The 23,987-nt window shown below is 43.3% G+C and overlaps 1 protein-coding gene across 1 annotated transcript in view; it reads left to right on the top strand.

The window, feature by feature from the left end:
- The window catches only part of MTHFD1L (methylenetetrahydrofolate dehydrogenase (NADP+ dependent) 1 like), a 337,567-nt gene extending 313,901 nt beyond the window's left edge, over positions 1–23,666 (top strand). Inside the window, exon 28 of the mRNA XM_040350849.1 lies at positions 21,953–23,666. The gene's annotated coding sequence lies outside the window, so the exon portion shown is untranslated. The remainder of the gene's footprint in view (positions 1–21,952) is intronic.
- The last annotated feature ends 321 nt before the right edge of the window (positions 23,667–23,987 follow it).

The raw sequence follows: 23,987 nt of genomic DNA, 5'->3' as shown, positions 1-23,987 counted from the left end.
TTTTATATACATTGTCCTTCATGCCTTTGTTCAGAAAGGCAATAAGTTTATATGAATTCTAGGTACTAGATTGTTGATGCCTGCTTTATATTTCCCTTTTGCTAGCTGCACAATACTGCTTTCATTATCTGCTGACATTTCTAATGTTTTTGATTTAAGCCATGCAATTGGAAATCATAAATAATAAGTTGCTTGTGACCTACTCCCAAAATAATTCACTTTTTAACAGTAGGACTAGGCCTTTGTTACATCTGGTTGTTTAGCAGTTTTTTAATAGGTGTACATGCATAAAGTTGTTGAGCTATAAAATGTTTTTTATCCCACACTCATCTCTTATGCTGCCTCAATACCATGTAATGACTTCTAGTCTGAAAAAGGCTATTGAAAAGCCTCTAAAACCTAGCTGTGTTGAACCACTCTAATCTTTCCAGTTTTACTTGGATATAAAAGCCGACAACTTTTCTTTAGGTTAATAAGCTACTTGCTAGAGAAGTATAACATATAACCCTAAAAATTAAGACTTTGGGGCAGATCCACAAAAGAATTTCAAATTTTGCATAAACAAAACAAGATACGACGGCATCTCGGATCGATCCGACAGGTGTACGTCTTAGTACGCCGTTGGATCTTAGATGCAATTTTTCGGCGGCCGCTAGGTGGCGTTTTCGTCGAATTCCGCGTTGAATATGCAAATTGGCTAGTAATGGCTATCCACGAACGTACGTCCGGCCGGCGCATTTTTTTTACGTCGCTTGCGTTCGGCTTTTTCCGGCGTATAGTTAAATCTGCTATATGGTGGCGTACTCAATGTTAAGTATGGCCGTTGTTCCTGCCTCGCATTTTGAATTTTTTACGTTGTTTGCGTAAGTCATTCGCGAATAGGGATTTGCGTAGAATGACGTCACCGTCGCGAGCATTGGCTTTTTCCGGGGTAATTTCAAGCATGCGCACTGGGATACCCCCACGGACGACGCATGCGCAATTTAAAAAAACGTGGTTTACGTCGGGTCACCACGTATTTACATAAAACACGCCCCCATCACAGAGATTTGAATGCTGCGCCATTACGCTGCCAAAGATACACTACGCCGCCGTAACTTACGGCGTGAATTCTTTGAGGATTCGAAAAAAATAAAAAGTTACGGCGGCGTAGTGTATCTTAGATACGCTGCGCCCGGCGGAGAGATGCGCCGCTGTACGTGGATCTGGCCCTATGATTTCTTTGTCTGTATTCTTATACAATGAAAACAAACCGATGCTAATATTTTGTTGAGTAAATTAGTAATTGCCAAGCTGTCTAGTTGACATCTATATTAACAGCATGTTGCAAGGAGGTTCTGATTCCCCTATATGGATCTTTATAAGACCTCATTTAGAATACTGTGTCCAATTCTGGAGACCTGGTTTACAAAAAGATATTGATAAGATAGAACAAGTTCAGAGACGGGTAACAAAAATGGAGAAAGTTCTGGGGGATAAAACCTATCAAGAGAGACTTTAGGAACTTAAAATGTACAGTCTGGAGGGAAGAAGGGAAAGGGGACATGATTAAAACCTTTAACCACGTCAATACCAGGCATTTTCACCCTCTTCTTGTCCAGGCCAATTTTTATCTTTCAGCGCTGTAACATTTTGAATGACAATTTCGCAGTCATGCAACACTGTACCCAAATATTTTTTTTGCGCGATAAACCAAAAAAGCGACAATTTTGAAAAAACACAATTTTTTACTTTTTGCTACAATAAATATCCCATTTTTTTTTTTAAATGTCCTCAGCTTAGGCCGATATGTCATTTTCTACATATTTTTGGTAATTTTTTTTTTTTACAATAACTGTTTGATTAGTTTGTTCAAAAGTTATAGCGCCTACAAAATAGGTTGATTTTTGGCATTTTTATTACTATTATTTTTATTACTAGTAATGGCAGTGATCTGTGATTTTTTTATATTTTTTTTATTGGTACTGTGACATCGCGGACAGATCGGACACTTTTGACACTATTTTGGGACCATTGACATTTTATACAGCGATCAGTGCTATAAATATGCACTGATGACTGTATAAATGTACACTAGGGGGCGATCAAGGGGTTAAATGTGTTGCCTAGGGAGTGAGTCTAACTAGGGGGGGGTGCGACTGTCTGGGGGAGGAAGACTGATTGTGTGTTCCTATTATATAGGAACACCAATCTGCCTCCTCTCTCTCGACAGGACGTGGATCTGTGTTTACACACACAGATCCAGGTTCCTGCTCTGTCATTAGCAATCACGGGTGCCCAGTGGCCATCGCAGCCGCCCGACACACGCATCAGCTCCTCGGTGATGCAGCGCACGTTCCCCCTATACCGTCAGAAAGCCAAGTGGAAGTGGTTAAATACATCAAGGGGGTGAATAAGGTTCAGGATGGCAGTATTTTCAATATGAGACAAAAATCAAAGATACAGGGACATGACCTCAAGCTAACTTGAGGAAATTTCAAAACTAATCTTAGAAAGTATTATTTGTCTGAAAGGTAAGTTGTTTGGAATAAACATCCAGCAGAGGTAGTGAGTCAGTCAACCTGAATAAAAAATATGTAAAAATGGGTAAACTCGATGAGCTACTCAGTCTATTGCTAGAGCTAGTCACAAAAAAGGCTACAAATTCCAGAAAACTGATGTTCTGACTGCCTATAATATCTTTTGAGGCCCTAAAATGGCAGGACAGTACAGATTGAAAGATTCTTCCTATTTTCTGTTCTGTATGGGTTTTTTTTTTTTTTAAATCCTACTTGCATACAGTAAGTGGATGCAGCATCGTTCCAATGTTGCATCTGTCCACCACCAGCTTTAAGACTAGAACTGAACAATCAAACACTGTTGATCATTCAATTCTCAGTGAGGGGTCAGCTGGTGACTGTCCACCACCGCTGTGTGCTTTGCACCACCCCCAGCTGCCCCAGGCTCTCAGCGGCTCACTGAGAGGCTGAGCCAGGTGCTGGACCAACTGTATGGTTGTGATCTTTCACCATCCTGGAACGGCTCTATGACGTCAGCTTTAGCCTGCTGTCATCTGAAACTGGGTTGCAGGAATGCAGAACTAACTGCACTCCTGTAATCCACAAGAGAAGTACAGCCAAACAAGCTTTGATTTACTTCTCCTTTTTAAATTTTTGGAATTTTACCTCACTGACTCCTTGTGGCAGTGGTCATATCCTATATGAGTATACAGACGGCAAACAAAAAACTTGGCAAAGCACTAACTCCTCACCACCCTTCCCAAAACAAAACAAAGATCGTTTTGGCTTTAGATACACTTCAATGGTATCTAAATAAACCAGAGTAATGGAGAGATCCCTGTTGCTTAAAAGGTGGAAAAGAAAGTCAGAAGCTCAACAGCTTTTGCATACAGTAGATTGTACTAACCGTTTAAATATATTTTGTTGCAAGCACTCGGTATTCACTGGCATAGACATTGGGGCAGATCCACGTACCTTTGCGCCGGGCGCAGCGTATCTAAGATGCACTACGCCGCCGCAACTTTTTTTTTTTCGAATCCTGAAAGAATTTGCGCCGTAAGTTACGGCGGCATAGTGTATCTTTGGCGGCGTAAGGGCGCGGAATTCAAATAGATGTAATGGGGGCGTGTTTTATGTTAATACGTCGTGACCCGACGTAAACAACGTTTTTTTTAACTGCGCATGTGCCGTCCGTGGGGGTATCCCAGTGCGCATGCTCGAAATTAACCCGGAACAAGCCAATGCTCACGACGGTGACGTCATTCTACGTAAATCCCTATTCGCGAACGACTTACCCAAACAACGTAAAAAATTCAAAATTGTACGCGGGAACGACGGCCATACTTAAAATTGAGTACGCCACCATATAGCAGCTTTAACTATACGCCAGAAAAAGACGAACGCAAACGACGTAAACAAAATGCGCCGGCCGGACATGCGTTCGTGGATCGCCGTAACTAGCTAATTTGCATACTCGACGCAGAATTCGACGGAAACGCCACCTAGCGGCCGCCGAAAAATTGCAGCTTAGATCCGACAGCGTACTAAGACGTACGCCTGTCGGATCTAGCCAAGATGCCGTCGTATCTTGTTTTGAGGATACAAAACAAAGATATGACGCACAAAATTTGAAATTACGCGGCGTATCAAGAGATACACCGGCGTAATATCTTTGTGGATCTGCCCCCTTGTTTTTTGAGTGTCACTTTTATTAGGATTTTTATACATGAGGCCAATGACCCTACTGTAATAACACCGTCTAATTTTACTTGTTTCTCTCACTTCAGATTGATACAGGAAGCCTCTGCTATACTTCTGGCTTCAAATGCAAGTTTCACATGGTTTGCCAATGTGAGCCTAATTTTCAAGACTGAAACAATGAGTAGCAGCGATTATTCTTCTATTTACTTATAGGATTTATGTAACCTAGAGTTCTCATGACTGTGTCACAAGGCAAACAGTGTTGTTTAGCCTCCTGATGTTGAGTTAATTCATTTAGACTTCATTTCAGTGAATCATGTGTTTGTCGTACTCCATATAATTTTCTTTTGCATTCAGCACATGTTGGGAGATAAAGATGGTCTATGTAGGAACCACACATTTCTACCTCAGGGCCTACTGAAAAAATGTACCTAAAGGAGAACTTTCTCAATTGCTTTTCTTCTTATGATAATGGTTAGATATGATAATGAAGATAAGAAAAAATGTGTATGCAAGAATGACTTGTGGGGAAGTAAATACTTCCTGTAATCAGCAACACTAGTGTTCCCACTAATTGTGCAAATAACAAAATTTGTGTATATAGTCAAACATGTGAATGGACCATTAACTAGTCCATGCAATATCACTAAAACAATGAACACATAAAATATAATCATCCAATATGATATTATTAAAGTGCATATGTGCTAAAGTGAAAAGAACTTTAAACCATGAGTCGTGGACTCCTCAACCAGCGGTGGTAAGTCGTAAAAGCAGAGATCTGAACGCCTGCAGCCTAGTTGCAACCTCCTCACACGATCATATGGAACACACTCTGAACTTCCTTGGATGGTAACTGAAGATGGAACCTTTGACACGCACTTTGAGAGCTCCGTATACAAAAGCAATTGCTCACCCATCAAGGGAAGAGAGACACACACGATGAGCAAGAGGGATGATGAAAAAAAGAGAAGCCTCCACGTAGCATCGATCAAATATGGCAGAATGAATATAAAAGTACAAACACCATCAGATGTGTACAGGTAAAAAGTTATCACATATAGAAAAAATGAGCGCAGTGTATGGAGCTTCAGCAAGCATGAAAACCCTAGGGTTTTGCTGAAGCCCCATACACTGCGCAAATTTTTTCTCTGCTTTTATGACTTGCCAACGCTGGTGGATGAGTCCACGACTCATGGTAAGAGTACCTACCCCTTCCCCAGATGGTGGAATCACAACTCCAAATTGGTGACGGCACAGTCGAATATCGGGAACATCTTCATTTACAGGCTTTGTTGAAAAAACTAAGGGGCAAATCCACAAAAGAGATACTCCGGCGTAAGCCGTCGTATCTCTGGTTCTAACTTTGGAACTGATCCTCAGAAGCAGTTTTCCTAAGTTAGGCAGAAGATCCGACATCTGTAAGGGACTTACACTGCCGGATCTTAGGATGCAGTACCGCATCCGCCACTGGGGGCATTTCGAGTCGAAATGCCTCTGTTAGTATGCAAATTAGCACTTAGGGCGATCCTCAAAGCTTTTGTACCTAGTTTTTTCGCCGTAAGTGTTAGTTTGCCTGGTGTAAAACTAGGGCTGCTTTTACATGGTGTAAAGTTAGTCACACCTTGTAAAGGCCCATTCAAGCGACGGCATTTGGTATGCATTCCCGAGGGAGAACTCCACGGCAATTTGTAAATTCCAAACCGGCATGGGTTCCCCCCCAGGAGCATACCAGGCCCTTAGGTCTGTTATGGGTTGTAAGGAGACCCCCCCTCCGCCGAAAAATTGACGTAGGGGGTCCCCCTACAATCCATACCAGACCCGTATCCAAAGCACGCTACCCGGCCAGCCAGGAAGGGAGTGGGGACGAGCGAGCGCCCCCCCCCCTCCTGAGCCGTGCCAGGCCGCATGCCCTCAACATGGGGGGGTTGGGTGCTCTGGGGCAGGGGGGCGCACTGCGGGCCCCCCCACCCCAGAGCACCCTGTCCCCATGTTGATGAGGACAGGACCTCTTCCCGACAACCCTTGCCATTGGTTGTCGGGGTCTGCGGGCGGAGGCTTATCGGAATCTGGGAGTCCCCTTTAATAAGGGGGCCCCCAGATACCGGCCCCCCACCCTAAGTGAATGGATATGGGGTACATCGTACCCCTATCCATTCACCTGTAGGCAAAAAGTAAAATTTAATAAACACACAACACAAGGCTTTTTAAAATAATTTATTATTCTGCTCCGGACGCCCCCCCTGTCTTCGTTATTAGCTCAATTAGCAGGGGGGGCTTCTTCTTCCGCTCTCCGGGGGTCTTCTTCCACTCTCCGGGGGTCTTCCGCTCTCCGGGGGGGGCTTCTCCGGACTCCGGGGGGCTTCTTCCATCTTCTCCCCTCTTCCGCTCTTGACTCGGCGAACCCCGGTTCTTCTGCAGCTCTCCGGTGCCTTCTTCTTCAGCGCTGGCTGCCTGCTATGTTTGTGTGTTAGCTCGATTTCAAACAGGCAGCCGGCGCGGTCTTCTGTGGCGTCAGGGTCTTCTGGTCTTCTGTTCTTCCGATGTTGCCTCGTCGCCTGTTGTCGCTGTAATGATGGAAGCGCGCCTTGCATCCCATATATATAGGCATCACCGTCCCATCATGCTCCGGCAGGTACCCACGTGGTGGGTGCACGTGGGTAGGCACCCACCACGTGGGTACCTACCGGAGCATGATGGGACGGTGATGCCTATATATATGGGATGCAAGGCGCGCTTCCATCATTACAGCGACAACAGGCGACGAGGCAACATCGGAAGAACAGAAGACCAGAAGACCCTGACGCCACAGAAGACCGCGCCGGCTGCCTGTTTGAAATCGAGCTAACACACAAACATAGCAGGCAGCCAGCGCTGAAGAAGGCGGCACCGGAGAGCTGCAGAAGAACCGGGGTTCGCCGAGTCAAGAGCGGAAGAGGGGAGAAGATGGAAGAAGCCCCCCGGAGTCCGGAGAAGCCCCCCCCGGAGAGCGGAAGACCCCCGGAGAGTGGAAGAAGACCCCCGGAGAGCGGAAGAAGAAGCCCCCCCTGCTAATTGAGCTAATAACGAAGACAGGGGGGGCGTCCGGAGCAGAATAATAAATTATTTTAAAAAGCCTTGTGTTGTGTGTTTACTACATTTTACTTTTTGCCTCCAGGTGAATGGGTAGGGGTACGATGTACCCCATATCCATTCACTTAGGGTGGGGGGCCGGTATCTGGGGGCCCCCTTATTAAAGGGGACTCCCAGATTCCGATAAGCCCCCGCCCGCATACCCCGACAACCAATGGCAAGGGTTGTCGGGAAGAGGTCCTGTCCTCATCAACATGGGGACAGGGTGCTCTGGGGTGGGGGGGCCCGCAGTGCGCCCCCCTGCCCCAGAGCACCCAACCCCCCCATGTTGAGGGCATGCGGCCTGGCACGGCTCAGGAGGGGGGGGGGCGCTCGCTCGTCCCCACTCCCTTCCTGGCTGGCCGGGTAGCGTGCTTTGGATACGGGTCTGGTATGGATTGTAGGGGGACCCCCTACGTCAATTTTTCGGCGGAGGGGGGTCTCCTTACAACCCATAACAGACCTAAGGGCCTGGTATGCTCCTGAGGGGGAACCCATGCCGTTTTTTTCTTTGAAAATTGGCATGGAGTTCTCCCTCAGGAATGCATGCCGAGCGTCGCTGTCATTTTTTTTTCTAATTATTTGTTTTCCCGGCGCGTCTTTTTTTCACCCGTCGCAACTTTAGTGTCCCGTCGCAATCCACAAAGCCGCCCGGCGTCAATTACGTTCGCGCGATGCACGTCGGGAAAATGACGTCACACGCATGCGCAGTACGGCCGGCGCGGGAGCGCGCCTCATTTAAATTGTAAACGCCCCCCGGAGAGGAGGAACGCCTTACGACGGCGGCACTTAACTTACACGGCTTGAAATTTTTACGTAAGTGCTTTGTGGATCAGGCACTTAGGTAAAAACTTTAAGTCAGTGTAACTTAACTGCTGCAAGTTAAGTTACGCCGCCTGGCTGAGGATTTGGCCCTGAATTCCAGTTTGTACATTGCAGTACCTTAGGAGGACTTCAATACATATCTGTTTGAGATTATATTCTCTCTTGTTTTGAGGACTACCTACAGTAAGTGAATTTTCACTTTAGCACATATGCACTTTGGGCCAGATCCACAAAAGGGATACGACGGCGTATCTACTGATACGCCGTCGTATCCCTGTTTCTATCTTTGGAACTGATCCACAGAATCAGTTTCCAATAGATAGGCAGAAGATCCGACATGTGTAAGGGACTTACACTGTCGGATCTTAGGATGCAGTACCGCATCCTCCGCTGGGGGCATTTTCGAGTCGAAATGCCGCTTCGGGTATGCAAATTAGCACTTATGGAGATCCACAAAGCTTTTCAGCTTCGTTTTTTCTCCGTAAGTATTAGTTTGCAATCGTAAAATTAGGGCTGCTTTTACAAGGCCTAAACTGTTTAGGCCTTGTAAAAGTAGACCCTTCTATCCCGCGTCGCCGTCTTTTTTTTTCAAATTGTTTTTTTTCCCGCCGCAACTCGTATTTTTTTTTTTTACGCCCGTCGCGATTCTCAAAACCCGCTGCAACGTAAAACCGCGCAAAGCACGTCGGGAAAATGACGTCGTGAGCATGCGCAGTACCGCCAGCGCGGGAGTGCGCCTAATTTAAATGGGACTCGCCCCATTTGAATAGGAACGCCTTGCACCGGCCGGATTTAAGTTACACAGCCGAAAATTTCTAGGTAAGTGCTTTGTGGATCGGGCACTTAGGTAGAAATTTTCCGGCCGTGTAACTTAAATTGAAAAAGTTACGTTGCGCCGGGTTTTTGTGGATCTGGCCCGTTAATAATATCGTGAGTGGAGTGACGTCACGCCGCTGGAAGGGATCAAGAGACTCCTTCATAGGGGGAGTAAACAGGCTGCAGCAGACAGGAAAGGGAGCCGGGAGGTGACGGTCCCGGATGCAGGAGTGCACTCGGCACACAATTTGTACAGTGCCGCTGGCCACGGCAGAGCTTCACCTGCGGCTGCGCCACCCCTCCTATACGAAATGTTATCGCCCAGGGCACCCGTCCGCCCCGGCCTTGTACCGGCGGCCCTGTGTGACCACTGCCGAACCCCCGAGACTCACTCACCGAACCCCTGGGGTTCGATCGAACCCAGGTTAAGAACCACTGTGTTAGAACAGTAAAAATGTGAAAAAATGTATAAACACCGCTAACTAGGCTTAAAAGACAACACAATATGTAACACAGTCCGTGAACAAAAGAAGTGAAATAAAGTGAGGTGAAAGTGCTAAAAATCTTCAAAATCATTCAATGGTGATTAATGCTTTGGGATGTATAGGAGAGGTTTTTCAAACATCACATTCCCCTCTTGTGGCCCCACTCACCGACATTGATAGACCCTCAGCTTTTCAGTCCAGGGGTCAGAAGTGCTGAGATCATTAAGATCTAATATATGAATCTTTCTATTCTAAACGAGGCATTCAGGACTCTTGCAATCATTTGGACCAAAGGAGATCCATCATGGCGGATAGAAGGCAGAAAAAGAGAAGAAAATATAGTGAAGAACTGCCGGTACTATATCTAAAGCGCAATAGTATAATGCCACTCACGAGACGTGAAAATCGCTTCCAATATTGTGTAAAAAATGCTGTGCTATTCAAACCTATGTTATGAAACACAAATGCATCAAATTGTGTGTATATGTGTATGTGTGATTGATATTTATTTATTTAGATATATATGTAGCGCTACCCCCGAAGGAGCCGCTGATTTGTTGTTGGGCTCAGCATATTAAGTTACCTTGATGTGGTCTAGGGGTGTAGTGGGAGAACAAAGTAGTGAGCGAAGGTCCAGACAGTGAATAAAGGTTTTCCAATGCTTTATTTCCAGGCCAACATGGCCAACATCAACATCAAATGGGAAGAAAAGGGTTGATGAAGAAAGAGAGAGAAAAACTGTGCAGTATCAGGCCTGGATATGAACCGAGCAATCCTGCTCTCAGTAGTACCAAATTATTGTTCGTCGCCACTCTAGCCAGAGTGGGTGAAGTGCCCCCGGACAGACCCCTATCTCAAGCCTGGCAGCCGAGGTGTCACTTTAGATTTGCTGGGAGGAACAGGTCTCTCTCACAGGCCTGGCTCTAGGGCCTCTGCCACAGGCCTATTACTTTAAGCGAGCTGAATAGATGAATGGAGCGAATCCTCCCAGTAGATTTTAGCATAGGTCACCGGATGACAGCAAAGCATACCTGTCAGCATTCCGGTCACTAGATCCCCGATTGGTTCATTCAAGCCCTGTTGGACAACCTGCCTCCGGGTTCTCCTCAAGCCGACCCCCCAATCGAACGGCACCCAGCCTGGGATCCTCTCAATAGAACTGGGGATCCAGTAAGTCACCGGAGTCCCCTTTCACCTCCGGATGAGGTTCTGTGTAGCCTGCAATTTTGGCCAGGTGGGCCACGCCGGCGGGGTCCATGGATGCGCGCACCCTGAAGGTGGATGCCGCACCTGGAACCGGGACCCCGCAAAGATTTTTTAGCACATGACCCCTGTCACAGATATACTCTCCCCCAGCATGCCCCGCGAGGGAAAAACTCCTCTAATTGGCTGCTGGGGAAAACTTGCTCTGCCAGAACCCCTCTGGCGCAAACTGCTGGCCAGGGATGGTACCGCATCCCTGGAGCACAGACTGACCCAGTGGACATTTCTGGAATGACAGAAGTCCAAATTTGGCGAATTGTGAATGGGAGCAAAATAACTCTCCCATTCCCCACTAACTTTAGCGTAGTGCCCATTTGCAAATCGGATACTCTATTCACATGTATTAATATAAAGTGCAAAGTCCATGCACACAGTTACCAAGTGCAATTGTGCATAGTCAAAATTAATAAAAAAAAATGCTGAACTGGAAGTACAAGCAGCTGTCTCTACATCTACATTAATGAGCCCAGCCATGGCAGCCATTAATGCAGAGGTAGAGACAGCTGCTCATGCTAGAAGCAACACCTGTGTTTTGTTTTTTTAATCAAATATTCTTTATTTTTTTCTCTTTTCCAACATGATAAAACCAGACATTAATTTTCTTTTATATGCAGCAATTCATTTATCAAATATCAAAAAATTAAATTCCACATACCCCTCCCCCCACCCCCATCTCCCCAATCATTCTCCCTTCTCCCTCTACCATATTCCATCCTCACTTATCCATCACCCACCCACAAACATGTCTCCACTTCTATCCATTGTTTCCACATACTTTTAAATGTATTTTTATTTCCCCGCTTAGTGTAAATAAATTCCTCTTTCATGACAGTGTCGTCCATCACCTTTCTCCATTCTGTCCCTGTTGGGGGTGTCCCTTTCTTGCCACCTCTGCGCAATGAGTTTCCTTCCTTGAACAAAAACCTTGTTTTTGCCGTTTGTATATCTTCTGACATTCCCCTTTTCTTCCATGAGACCCAATACGCACGTCTTAACCTCCGGTTGCAGAGATGTCCCAAACACCACATTTATCTTCTCTACAATCTCTTTTCAGTACTGATATAGCTTGGGGCACCTCCAAACCATGTGTATTGGGTCTCCCCTGTCCTCTCCACATCTGACATTTTGCATCGGGTCTCCTACCAAATTGAAACATCCTTTGAGGCGTATAGTACGCTCTATGTATCAAGTAGAGGTGGGATACTATTTGGGAGGGGGATAATGATACTCTAGGTCCTGCTTCTAATATGTTACCACTGTTCCTGTGATAGTGGACCCACGTCCCTCTCCCATTTATCCTTGTTTTTAATATCCAATCCTTCACCCTGATCCACCCCCTCTATACTCCTATACATATCCAAAATCATCCCTCTAGAAGCATCTGTGTTTACTAGGTTACGGTGAGAGGGCATTTTGTTCCATTCTGGTGATTCCTGTTCCGAAACAACACGTTCAGCGCTTGCCTGATTTGCAGGTATCTATGGAAAGATTTGGGACTGCGTAATCTTCCCTTATCTCTTGGAATGACTTTATTCTCCCTGCTCTAAAAAGTTGTTCCAGTAGATGTATAATATATCTATCCTATTCCTCAATTTTCTCCATAACCTTAAGTTCCTTTAGATTATTATTATCCATATGGGCAAAAATTCGGAAAATCCACTGTCTCCCAGAATATTCTTGACATTTTCCCAACATTTTACCATCAGTTGTACTGTGGGACATCTAGAGCAGAAAGAGTCCACCTCTACTGCTTCTACTTCTGTATTATGACTGGTGTCAGTCAATATTAAACGTTTCAATGACTTTCTGCCTACTGATAGGTTACTACCCTGCATATGTTGCATTTGTGCGGCTAGAAAATAGTGCCTCGGATTTGGGCGTGACAACCCCTCCCTTCTCTCTTGGTTGCTGTAAGGTTCGGAGGTGGACCCTTGCTGCTCCATTCCTCCATATTAGTTCCCTAAACATACTGTCCAATTTTTTAAACCAGTATCTTGGAATCCATACTGGGGAGTTGTGCAGGACATACAAAATTTGCGGCATCCAGACCAATTTAACCAGGTTATACCGGTTAGCCACTGAAAGTAGAAGCCGGTTCCAAACTCGACACTTCTGTCTCAGTTTTGTCATTAATGGTACTAAATTTCCGTCTATATAATGCCCTGGGTCCCTTTTTACATTTATTCCCAGGTATCTCATTTGGCTCATGATTTTCACTTGGGCAATCTTCTGTAATGATGGGTCTATCGGCAAAAGTGACGATTTATCCCAATTGATTGTCAACCCCGAAAATGTACCAAAATCCCCAATTATACCCATTGCTGTCTCCAGTGAGGATTGTGTATCCCCTAGAAAAAGTATTACATCGTCTGCGTACATTGCAACCTTCTCTTCCCCCAGACTCCTCTTAAAGCCCTGTACTTCTGGGGACGCTCTTATGGCGATAGCCAGGGGCTACGTTGCTAGGGCGAAGAACAGGGGCGACAGCGGACACCCCTGCCTTGTCCCTCTCGCTAACTGGAACCAGTCCGAGCATTCGCCATTTATTCTTACTTTCGCCCTGGGACCCTTATACAGTATTTTAATCCATTGGATAAACTTGGAACCAAACTGAAATTCCGCCAGTTCTTTCCACAAGTAATGCAACTCAAGGCTATCGAACGCCTTGGTTGCATCTAGGGACAGGATAGCTCTTGACCCCCCTTTTCCATTGGCAACTGAATATTCAAATATGTTCTTCTTATATTGATACTTGTGGATCTACCTGGAATAAATCCGGTTTGGTCCGGATGTACCAGTTTGGAGACTATTTTATTTAGCCTTGTTGCCAATATTTTGGCCAAAATCTTTGTCTGAACACAGAGATCTCGGCCAATACGAAGCTGTCTCAAGTTGATTTTTTCCCCTCTTTTAACAATGATTGTTGCTTCAGTCATAGAGACATGGAAGCAGCACCTCACTGTAAGTTTTATATGTTACTATTGGCAAGCCATCCAGCCCTGGGGCCTTTTGGTTTGCCATGTCCGCAGTTGCTATTCGTAGCTCTTCCAGCATCAGTGGTGCCTCCAATCCCTCTTTATTTTCCCTTGACAGCAGGGGAATCTGCAGCCCTTCAAAGGTGGTCTCCATCTCTTTCTACATTACTATGTGGTGTACTACTATACAGGTTTTGGGAATAATTTTTAAAAATCTCTATTTGCGGAGTGCCTCTCTTAATTTCCCCTTCCTCATCAAAAACAGCCGGAATGACAGATCGTGGAGCATTGGCTCTAGCTATTAGGGCCAGGATTCTCCCCACTCTCTCACCCTCCCCAAAAAAGCTCTGCTTTTGAAATGGCCTTTTGTTTTCCGACTTTTTAAGTACAAATTGTATATACTCTTCCTGTCTTTCTAACCATCCTTTGTTTCTCTATGGTTGGATTTCCCACATAACTTGTCTTTGCCCTTTTCACCTTTTCCCTTGCCGCAACCTCTTTGTCACGTGTTTGCTTTTTAAAAAGTGAATTTTTTTGTATTAGGACTCCTTGCAGGAACGCCTTCAAAGTGTCCCATATAACCCCCCTCGTGGCTGATCCTGTATTTAATGTTATAAATTCTTTCAGGCTGCTACATATCCCTCTCGTATCTTCGACTACTTCCAACCAGAATGGATTCATCTTATAATCCCCCTTACTATAGCTTCTACTTGTCTTAATTTCAAAGGTCACTGGTGAGTGGTCCAAGATACTTCTTGGTTCATATTCCACCTCCCCCCACCTAACCCAAGGCCTCTTCATTACAGAGTATAAGGACTATCCTGAACAGGGTCGCATGCGTTCTCGAGTGGCAGGAGAACTGTCTTTCCTCCGGATGTCTCCCCCTTCACACGTTCACCAGCCCTGTCTCCCCACAGGATTGAAGACGAGGGCTGTCGGCCGCATGGCCAGCAGAGATCCCGGCAGGAAATCTATCCAACTTTTTGTTCCTAGTCATATTGAAGTCTCCCGCCACTATAACAGGCACACCTGCCTTGTCCATTACAAATTCCATTAAATCCCACAGAATTTCTGTACTAAGCGGGGGAAGGGGCATATAAACATTGGCCACCACATATTCTCTTGTCTCTATCATGCAGAAAATAAATACATATCGCCCTTTTGCTTCCACTTTACTCTGTCTGCAGGTGAACACCATCCCAGAGTCAATCAATACACTCACCCCCCTTGAATAAGAGGTGTGAGTGGAATGGTATTGTATTTGGTATTTCCTATGTTTTGAGGGCTTCGAAAGTGACCGTATCTACCCTCTAAAGTGATGGCTACCAATTTCTCCCTTTTTAACCTGTACTTTGACATATTTAGTGCATTGCTCCCTGTTTCACATTCCATCCATACATTTTGATATATTGATATACACTCTTATTTCTCCACAAAATTCCTTCAAGAAGTACACTTTTGTTAACCCCTTTGCAGCTTCTACCCCCCCCCCCCCCCGCTCCCCAATGTCCAAAAAAAGAAAAGCGAGAAGACCCTGTGGTCCCTCCATTGGCTGCCCGTCAAGGACCGAATCACATTCAAGGCCCTCTGCCTGACACACAAATGTGTACAAGGCATCGCCCCCCAATATCTATGTGATAAAATACCACAACCCCAATCGCGTTCTCCGATCAGCTAACCAAAATCTACTACAAATCCCCAAGGCCCGTTACAAGAGCAAAGGAAGAAACGAAGATTTACAGTCCAAGGACCTCGACTGTGGAACTCATTACCATCTCATATCCGAACGGAAGAGAATCACCAGGCCTTCAGGGAAAAAACTCAAGACCCATCTTTTCTGAAGGCAAAATAGAAGGAAAAGGGATGCCAAGCGCCTTGAGGCGATTCAGTTCACATTTATAGTGCTTTACAAGCTATTCACTCACTCACAAAGTGTTCCTATAAGAAAATCCAGTTTACTGATGGGTGGCAGTAATGGGCACTGATGGGCAGCACTGCTAGGTGGCACTTGTGGGCATTGATAGGTGGCACTAGCAGGGGTTTCTGGTGGCACAGAGGAGGCAGATGTGCCTCCTTTCTCTTTGGGTGATTGGCTTTTTTTTTCTCCTCATGCTGTCAGCGTGAGGAAAAAAAAATACTGGCTTTTGTTTACATCATGTGATCAGCTTTCATTGGCTGACAGCTGATCACGTGATAAGGGGCCGGATCCGTGATCACCCGAGTCTCAGTGACTCGGGTGATCACCGTGCGTGCAGCGCGTGGGGAATGCGCGAAGGAGGACTTCTATTGATATCCTCCAAGCATTTGGGGTCCACGCTGTAGCCCTCATTTGGCTATAGCGTGGGCGCCAAGTGGTTAAATTAAAGGGTACTGGCCAGCTGTAATATTTTATAATGCTAAAAAAAAATGTAGGTTTTTTTTCAGTCTTGGGTCCAGTATGAACTGCACCTTAATAGGGAGGATGCAGCTCTGTTGGGGGGGGCGGGGGAAGGATGGCCAAAAAGTTGGAGGGGTTTTTAAACTAGGTTTTGGGCGGGGAGGGGTTAGAGGAAGTGAAAGCCAGCAGTGAGCAAAGATCAGAGGGCGCTATAACCATAATACTTAGACTGGGTGAGTGGGTTGGTAAAACAAAATTACACCCACTACAGGAAAAAATATGCACCAATACAAAACTGAGAGGCACAAAATGCCAGGAGCCTAGCTAACAAACTGGTGGAACTTGAGCTGCTGATACACAAGGAGGATTCAGACTACTTGGGAATATCAGAAACTTGGTTTTGACAGCTCATGTGACTTATTGGCAACTATCCAGGGTTTTTCCTTGCATCAGAGGGTCAGGAAGGATAGAAGAGGAAGGGGGTGCCTGTATAAAGAACATTTTACAGGTGAACATGAGGGACAGCATGGTGGAACTTTTAAAGAGAAGATACAAGCAGGAAGATATTAGTGGGGGTTTGAAGGATGAGGGGGAGTTGTATCTTCTGTTGCAGTTAGAAATGGCAGTGAGGCAGGGCAACGTCTTTATAATGGGGGGCTTCAACTATCCACATATTCACTGGGCAGAAGGGACTGATCACTCATTTAGGGCCCATCATTTCTTAAATGTCTTAGAGGACAATTTCATGTCCCAGTTGGTGGATTCCCCCACTAGAAAGAATGCATTGCTAGATCTATTACAAATGATACAGATCTGATTGTGGATGTGAAAATACGGGACAACTTGGGAACCAGTGATCACAGGATACTTCATTCAGTATAAATCATAGAAAAAGGAGGCAGGCGGGTAGTACAAGAGCCCTACATTTCAAAAGAGACAACTTTTCTAAACTGCGTTCAATACTAGTTAGGATGAAGGAAAAAAGCTGGGACAGCCGCACTCCAAAAAAACTCTTCCTTTAATTAAAAATCACAAAAGAAAAGCTGACGTTTCGCACTATGCCTTAGTGCTTCTTCATAGCTATGAAGAAGCACTAAGGCATAGTGCGAAACGTCAGCTTTTCTTTTGTGATTTTTAATTAAAGGAGGAGTTTTTTTGGAGTGCGGCTGTCCCAGCCTTTTTTCCTTCATCCTAACCTGCATTTTGATTGCACTGCCTGCACCCTTGGCTCGGACCACAGGAATCAGATTACCTGGTTCTCTTTGAGCGGTTACCCACTCTCTCATTGCGTTCAATACTACAAGACATTAAATGGGACCAAGTCCAAGAAATATTGAATACTGAGAAAAAAATGGGAGTTCTTCAGGAACATATTAAATAAAGGTATTATCTGGTTCATTTGAATGTGCAAAAAATATAGAAGAGCTGAGGTTAAACCTAGGTGGCTAAACCATAACGTAAAAAGGCAGAGAGGTCATTGTTGGTATTTAAACACTACAAAGAACGCAATAAGAAGTTTAATAATGCAATCAGGCTAATATAGACCACAAAAGGCACAAAGCAGGATAAGATAAAATAAAATAATCTTTAAATCTCTTAATCGTAAAAAGGCTAGGTCAGAGTACATTGGCCCCATGAAGGATAATCAGGGGAAGTTGGTTACAAATAAGGAGATGGCAACTGTCCGTTTTTACTAAGGAAAAGGAGGGGTAAAGCAATCGAGAATGTATCATTAGTAATGTATTATTGTAGCTTACACAAGCTGGTGTCGGAATAAGATTTAAAAAACTTAACGCAAATCACCAGGTGCAGATAACTTGCACCCGAGTGTCCTCAAAGAACTCAGTCAGGTTATAGCCAGACAGCTCTTCCTAATTTTGATGGACATCATACTGACAGGAAATATTACTAGTGGATTGGTGAAGGGCCAACATATACTTAGGAATTTACTCCAGAGATAAAATCCTGCCCGGTTCGGCCACATCTGGAGTATTTCGTCCAGTTCTGGTCAAGAATACGAAGAAATTATGCAGAGCGGGCCAGATTCTCAAAAGAGTTACGACGGTGTATCTCAGGAAACACCGTCGTATCTCTGTTTTTGGCCCCGGGTATCTATGCGAGTGATTCCTAGAATCATTTTCGCATAGATACGGCCAAGATCCGACAGGTGTAAGTCACTTACACCGTCGGATCCTAGATGTAGTTCGACGCTGGCTGCTAGGTGGCGTTTACGTTCAGTTCTCATTTGACTATGCAAATGAGTCTGATACACCGATTCCCGAACAAATTTGCGCCGCGTAGTCGTCGTTTACGTAGTTTCCGTAAGCGTAAGGTTACCCCTGCTATATAAGGGGTAACCTTACGCCAGTCCGCCGTATGCCATGTTAAGTATGGCGTCGGGTCAGCGTCGTCTTTTTCCGTCGGTTACGTCGTTTTACTAAGTCGTCCGCGAATACGACTTTACGTCAATGACGCTCACGTCGGCGTCATTGACATTTTCCGTCATGAGCTGGAGCATGCGCACTGGGCCCTTTTTCCGCCCGGCGCATGCGCAGTTCGATCAGCGCGGGGGCGCGCTTAATTTGAATACAAGCCGCCCCCTTTGAATTACGCGGCCATACGCCGGGCCATTTGCACTACGCCGCCACAAATTACGGAGCAAGTGCTTGGAGAATACGGCACTTGCTCCAGTAAGTTGCGGTGGCGTGGTGTAAAATGGCTTACACTACGCCAACCCCGAATCTTAGAGAATCTGGCCCAGCGTCCAGAGAAATACAACAAAATTAATAAGGCCTCGTACACACGATAGGTTAACCAGAGCACACCGGTCTGAAGGACGTTTTCAACGTTCAAAACCGATCGTGTGTGGGCCCCATAGGTTATTTAACCATAGGTTAAAAAAAAGCCAACTTGCTTTAAAATTAACCTATGGATTGGTAACCGATGGGTCAAAACTGATCGTTAGTAGGCACGACCATCAGTTAAAAACCCACGCATGCTCAGAATCAAGTGCTTGGAAACATTGAACTTCGTTTTTTTCAGCACGTCGTTGTGTTTTACGTCACCGCGTTCTGACACGATCGGTTTTTTAACCTATGGTGTGTAGGCGTGACGGACCATCAGTCAGCTTCATCGGTTAACCTATGACAACGGTCCTTCAGACCGTTGTCCTCTGGTTAACCTATCGTGTGTACGAGGCTTAAGGGGCTGTAGGACCTCAGTTACGAGAAATGATTACAAACCTTAAATGATATACAAATATCTCAATTGTGATTCTAGAATAGGGAGTAAACTATTCAATCGCAGGGAGTATAAGAAGAAACGTGGTCACTCAAATTGAAGGAGAATCATTTAACTTTATACTGTGTAGGGGGTTTTTCACTGTCAGGGCAGTAAGGATGTGGAACTCACTTCCACAATCGGTGGTGTCAGCAGGAAGTTTTGTTAGTTTCAAAAAACGTAGGCATCTTAGCGTGCACAATATACAGGGATATAGGGTAAGATTTTTTGACATGAGCGCACACAGGGAAAGTTTGTTTTATGATCAATGCGATAGTTGAGGTTTTTAATAAGGTAGTGCATTTTGTTAACGGCAGTATCCCTCAGTCAATTAAATGTTATCATTATGGATCATTAAACTGTTTTGTGTTACTGTACTTTGCACACAATCATTGCCATTTGCACTTCTTTAATGATCACAGTAGCTTCAACAAATTGTAATGTTTAGCTCAAAAGCATTTTTTTTTCACACCTGCAGTGTACTTTATCTGCTTTTTGTTAATTTTTGGAAACCGCTTACTGTAATAGGCAAATGGGAATTGTAGGTGATTTGTCTGGCCTGCATTTTACATGGCTGCAATTTTAGACATATTTTTAACATATTTAACTGGCTTTGTTGAACTGAGGAGTTCTCTTGATTCCCAAGTGATCAATGACCCAGTTTACATATTGTTTTAGTTACATATTTCTTGGCTTACATACTGATTTCTGCTTTGGAATCTGTCTGGTCTGGTTGTTACCGTTTCAGGCTTTTTATTAATTCACAGGAATATGTACAGTACTGGACCACAGTAATGCCAAACATCCACCGATTTCTCACATTTTTAGATGCATGTTTAATCCTCTTAACATAATGCATTGCTTATGTGATTGTTCAGGTAAAATCAGATTTACGTTAAGTGCCTTCCTTAATGAATTGCATATGTACAGTTTTTAAAAATATTTTTTTTTTTTCCTTTTTTTTTTTTTATTTATTTATTTATTCTGAATGTCTAGAGGAAATCCTGAAATTCATCAACTGGCTAAACTGCAAATTATTCAAAAATAGAATTCTATTATAACCGGCTTAATCAATCTTATCGACCTTTGAAAATTAATTTGGATTGCAATGGAATGGTGTACACAGATGAATATTACTTCCATGGATAGCCAACTTTATTCTGGAAACATTTATTTGACTGGTCATGAGCTTAGAGTGCTCATAAAAATGCCAGAGTTATAAGAAAATCAAAGGTACAGCTTAGTCTTGGGATAGGTGACATAAGCACAGATTAACATCTTAGTATTTCAGTTTATTATTCAGAGATCGAGTTACTTCACTAGAGTACCAGAGTCCTCTTTGTCACTACTTTGGCACACTTTTATTGCAATCTCAAATGAAGTTGAAGAACGATGTATCAGTGTGATGATACTAAAAAGTTAAGGCACCAAGCTGATTCAGACCTGCCTAAACGATTGTTCAAGCAGAGAAAGTGGAAGGTAATGACAATCTTGCAAAAATAAGCCCTTCATCTTTTCCTACACGTTTTGCTACACGTAGCATTTTCTGGGAGCCCAGTCCAGTCTTTTAGCAGCACTAATACACCAACCTAAACACAGTTTTGTTTTGTATATTGGCGATAGTAAAACTGATATCTTTAAGTTCTATGTTTTCCTAAAGAATTGTTCCCAACATTCTACTTTATTTGGATGTTGCCCTATTCTGGTAAATCACTCAAAGGGGAACATCTAACCACTGTTTAACTATACTGGTCAGATAGTATAATAATTATTTATTGCAGTCTCTATGCACCTAGTATGCAGTTTCCGGTGAATTTTCTAAAGCAAAAAAAATTGTGTGTGACCACTTCTGTATGGTATAGTCAAGGAGCAATCGGAGTCCCGCTGTCTGTGTCAATGGATGCAGCGGGGCTCATGTGCAAGCAGGCATGAGTGCCCCCCGTGGGAAGTTGTTTCCCATGGGGGCACTAGACAGAGAGGAGTGCCGACAGGGTACCCAAAAAGAGGAGGTTTGCAGCCACTCTGTGCAATTCCTTTGCACAGAGCAGATAAGTATAGACAGGTTTGTTTAAAAAAAAAAAAGGTTTGCCTTTACAATTACTTCAACAGTAATCATGCTACTTACTGTATAAAGCAAAAGCTTTATCAATATTTATGATCTCTGGTCACACATACATTTGGGACTAATGAAATGAATTGTCAATTGGGAATTACTTTCATGACCGTATCAATTAAAATGTGCCATGTAGGTTTTTGTTTAACCCAGTTCTTTACCGTGTAAAGATCTAAACCCAGCTAAAAGCACATGGAAAGGCTACATAGGTTAAATTTTGTTTTATAACAATGTTAAATATCATGAACAAGAATATTCATTAAATCTGGTAATAGGAATGCTTACTCTGAATAAACATATACAGATATTATACCATGTGTATTTAGGACTTGAAATGCATATTCTCTTTACATTGGATTTTTCTTCCCCCCTGATCTGTTCCTGGTATGCTTTGTGCATCAGCCACACAATTGATCTACTGTCTGCTCAGGTTGAATTAATAGCTTGTTTCTAAAGCCTGCTGTTAAGCAAAATATTAAAATGGGTATCTACTTTCTTTTCCTCCCCAGAATTCTGCACTGCCTTTGCCTGGAATCTCTGTGTGAATCCCAAGAATGCTTACTACTTAATTTTTCTTTTAGCCAACTGGACCCACTGACAAACCGCAGCTTTTTTACATTCACATCCAATCTTTCCAAGAACTGAAATGTTAAACATGAAGCTACTGGGGCAAAGAATATCTGTCTTATACAGCACTACTTGAAATTTGCCTCTGTGAAAGCCAACAAGCTTTTTTCTTCATGAAATTTACTCTTTAAATGAAACAATACATGCTTAAAACTGCCATTTATACCATCACACCATTGTACTGTATGATCTATAAATTACTTATAGTTGCTAAACGTTGGTATTTTTTTAGCTTGCATATTCAAAAGTTTAATATAGGTTTTATATTATATTTTGCATTGAAGAAAGTTTTTTTTTTGTTTTTTTGAACTGTTACAAAGCAAACCTTATGTACTATGAGTTTAAAAGTCTAGATAATACTCATAAAGCATTTGTGAAATTACATCATTGTAAATGACCAGTGAGAGCTTAAATACAATAGCTATGAGCATAGGAAGTCTTCTGATGAACACTCATTAAAGTGAATGTCAAGCCCAAAACCTTTTTTCCCCCTTTTTTTGGATACAGTGAGTAAGGATTACAACTCTTAATCCTTCCCCATTGTATACAAAAAATGTTTTGCTGCTATTCAAGGCTCCGATGGAGATTTTTTCCCCCTCGCTTACTGTCCAGCTGGCACTGGCTTAACCATACAGAAATTAAACAAATATCTGCAACAGAGGTTCAGACAGAAGCAAAATCTGAAAATGGGTTTTATTTTACCCTTCCCCTACTCCACTAAAGAAAATAATTGTTATTTGTGTCTTCCTGTTGAAGATTTCCCTTTACTTCTTGTATGGTAAAGCATTCTTGGGAAGACACAAAGTGAGGGTACATTTCTCTAATGGATAACAGTGAAAACCTAACAGGAACTATAACCCTTCCCTACTCTGTCCAAACCGAACAATACAGGTATGTCTAGAAATACACTTTAAAAGAGGGAAACTTCTGCCATCTATGTACAGTATATTACTCTCTCACTTTTTTTGTGAAGGCTGTCACATTGGTAGACAATATGGGTTACAGCCTATGTCCTAGGCTTACCTGTAGGTTTATATATAGCTGTGGCTATTATAGTTCAACTTAATAAGACCTATTGTATTGGCATTATTTTGTTCACTCGTGTAACTTTTACATTAGAGTAGATGATGTATCACCTATATGTGTGATGACATCTTGGTGTGCCTAACAGTAGACTTAATACACGTGTAATTACAATATTCAAATTCATAGTCCACTTTTCTAAGATTTTCTCTGTCAGGTAGAAAATGTGGCAGCTTGAGCGAGATCTGGCTTATTGGGTTTGTACATGACTGCACTATTTATGTTCTAGGAGGTAATATGGTGTTAGAATCAAGGTGCCTTCAATTTAGAACTTTCTTATTTTACAGAATCCAGCAATGTTAAATTGTTCCTGAACTTTTCCTTGACCTAATAGTCTGAGATAAGTTTGCTACATAAAGAATCCTAACTGCAAAAATGATAGTGCTTTTTATGCAGGTCTCCTTTATCATATCATGTCCAGCAGTGTCTTTTTCTGAACTGTTCTGTAACAAATTCATTTTAGATGAGTTTGTTATACTTCAGCAACTTTTTGAATAAATAAGTTAAAAAACATATTGTATGTTTTTGTTTGTACTTTTTTTTATAATTGGACATTTAAAAAAGTGAAGCTGGGACATCTACATGTTTCTAGTAAACATTTTTGCCTTTGGTTATTGCTGCAAATGTTATAAAAGTTATGTTTCATTGAACATTTATCTTGTGTGAAATCTGTGTAAAGTGTGTATGTAGCGTTCTGATGCTGCCTACTAAAGAGTTGGTACATCCATCACTGAAAAAACTGTTTTTGGGTGGACACTTTAACATATAATTAGCTCTAGGCCCAATGTCCATGTTATAATGCCATAGTTGAACAGTCATTATACATACAATGTG

Source organism: Rana temporaria, chromosome 4, assembly GCF_905171775.1.
Source record: "Rana temporaria chromosome 4, aRanTem1.1, whole genome shotgun sequence".
Lineage (NCBI taxonomy): Eukaryota > Metazoa > Chordata > Amphibia > Anura > Ranidae > Rana > Rana temporaria.
This window is presented reverse-complemented; position numbering and strand designations above follow the sequence as displayed.